The sequence below is a fragment of the Oncorhynchus tshawytscha genome, linkage group LG31 (genome assembly GCF_018296145.1).
Source record: "Oncorhynchus tshawytscha isolate Ot180627B linkage group LG31, Otsh_v2.0, whole genome shotgun sequence".
NCBI classification, from domain to species: Eukaryota; Metazoa; Chordata; class Actinopteri; order Salmoniformes; family Salmonidae; genus Oncorhynchus; species Oncorhynchus tshawytscha.
The window spans coordinates 35,462,517-35,465,016 of record NC_056459.1 but is presented as its reverse complement, the minus strand read 5'-3'; the positions used below and the strand labels follow the sequence as shown (position 1 = coordinate 35,465,016).

Genomic DNA, 2,500 nt, shown 5'->3' with positions numbered 1-2,500 from the left:
ATTAAAACCAGTAGATGGTGATGACATCATCCACATCTTCCTTATAGAAAACTTCAGCGATAGCGCATGAAGCCAGATATTTGAATCGAGCCAAATTGCTCAATGGGGCTGAATGTAACCACAAAAAAGCAAGGATCATGGTGAATGTGTCAGTAGCTTGCAAAGGATCATGGCTCTGCATGTAGTTTTCATCCAGCCTGGTTGCCATACATCTTCTTAGGCTAAGCCCCTTTCTTCTCCACTTCCTGTCTGAATGACGTGCCAAAAGTAAACTGCCTGAAGCCAGGATATGCATATAAGTGGTACCATTGGAAAGACAACACTTTGAAGTTTGTAGAATGTTAATAATGTAGGGAGACAATAACACAATAGATATGGTAGGGGAAAATCCAAAGAAAAAACTAACCAGAATTTTTTGAGAGAGAGACCATCCTCTTAGAAAGGCAAGAGAAAGGTCATATTGAAAATTAGCTCCCTGGATGCAATTCCTATGGCTTCCACAGGTGACAGCAGTCTATGTTCAGGTTTCAGGCTTGTAACTTCAAAACAAATAGGAAATATCAGTTTTAGCAGAAGGACACAGTCTTGGAAATTATACACCTGCTAAAATAGGTTTCCTATTGAACATACTTCTTTCCGTAAGAAATGTTATAGTTTGGATTACACATTTAGGGTATCTGAGGAGTAAAGAGAAATACATTTGACTTGTTGAAACAAAAGTTTATGGGTGGATTTCAAATTCCTTTCATTGCATGTTAAAACAAATTGGATTATAAAATCAACGGAGCTAACAAACTGACTTTTGGGATAAATATGATTTTATCTAACAAAACAACACTACAACAACACTTTTTTGCCCGCTTTGAGGACAATACAGTGCCACTGACACGGCTGCAACGGAAACATGCGGCTCTCCTTCACTGCAGCCGAAGGAGGCAAGACATTAGAACAAAAAGCTAACTCCTCGGTGCAAGGCTGCAGGCCTGACGGCATCCCTCAGCCGCGCCTCAGAGCATGCGCAGACCAGCTGGCCGGGTGTGTTTACGGACATATTCCCCCAATCCCTATACCAGTCTGCTGGGTTCCCACATGCTTCAAGAGGGCCACCATTGTTCCTGTTCCCAAGAAAGCTAAAGGTAACTGAGCTAAACGACTACCGCCCCGCAGCACTCTACATCCGCTCGTCATCATGAAGTGCTTTGAGAGACTAGTCAAGGACCATATCACCTCCACCCTACCTGTCACCCTTGACCCACTCCAATTTGCTTACCGCCCAAATAGGTCCACAGACGATGCAATCTCAACCACACTGCACACTGCCCTAACCCATCTGGACAAGAGGAATACCTATGTGAGAATGCTGTTCATCGACTACAGCTCGGCATTCAACACCATAGTACCCTCCAAGCTCGTCATCAAGCTCGAGACCCTGGGTCTCGACCCCGCCCCTGTGCAACTGGGTACTGGACTTCCTGACGGGCCGCCCCCCAGGTGGTGAGGGTAGGCAACAACATCTCCTCCCCGCTGATCCTCAACACTGGGGCCCCACAAGGGTGCGTTCTGAGCCCTCTCCTGTACTCCCTGTTCACCCACGACTGCGTGGCCATGCACGCCTCAACTCAATCATCAAGTTTGCGGACGACACAACAGTGGTAGGCTTGATTACCAACAACGACGAGACGGCCTACAGGGAGGAGGTGAGGGCCCTCGGAGTGTGGTGTCAGGAAAATAACCTCACACTCAACGTCAACAAAACTAAGGAGATGATTGTGGACTTCAGGAAACAGCAGAGGGAACACCCCCCCATCCACATCGATGGAACAGTAGTGAGAGGGTAGCAAGTTTTAAGTTCCTCGGCATACATCACAGACAAAACTGAATTGGTCCACTCACACAGACAGCATCGTGAGGGCGGCGCAGCAGCGCCTTTCAACCTCAGGAGGCTGAAGAAACCCGGCTTGTCACCAAAAAGCACTCATGGCTACTGCCAACACACTGTCAATGACACTGACTCTACTCCAGCCACTTTAATCATGGGAATTGATGGGAAATGATGTAAATATATCACTAGCCACTTTAAACAATGCTACCTTATATAATGTTACTTACCCTACATTGTTCATCTCATATGCATACGTTGATACTGTACTCTATATCATCGACTGCATCCTTATGTAATACATGTATCACTAGCCACTTTAACTATGCCACTTGGTTTACATACTTATCTCATATGTATATACTGTACTCGATATCATCTACTGTATCTTGCCTATGCTGCTCTGTACCATCACTCATTCATATATCCTTATGTACATATTCTTTATCCCCTTACACTGTGTATAAGACAGTAGTTTTTTTTGGAATTGTTAGTTAGATTACTTGTTCGTTATTACTGCATTGTCGGAACTAGAAGCACAAGCATTTCGCTACACTCGCATTAACATCTGCTAACCATGTGTATGTGACAAATAAAATTTGATTTGATTTGATTTGATTT

At 44.5% G+C, this 2,500-nt stretch overlaps 1 protein-coding gene across 1 annotated transcript in view; it reads left to right on the top strand.

Moving 5' to 3' along the window:
* The window catches only part of LOC112235129 (WAS/WASL-interacting protein family member 3), a 9,711-nt gene that overhangs the window by 5,345 nt on the left and 1,866 nt on the right, over positions 1–2,500 (top strand). The gene's annotated exons all lie outside the window — the stretch shown is intronic.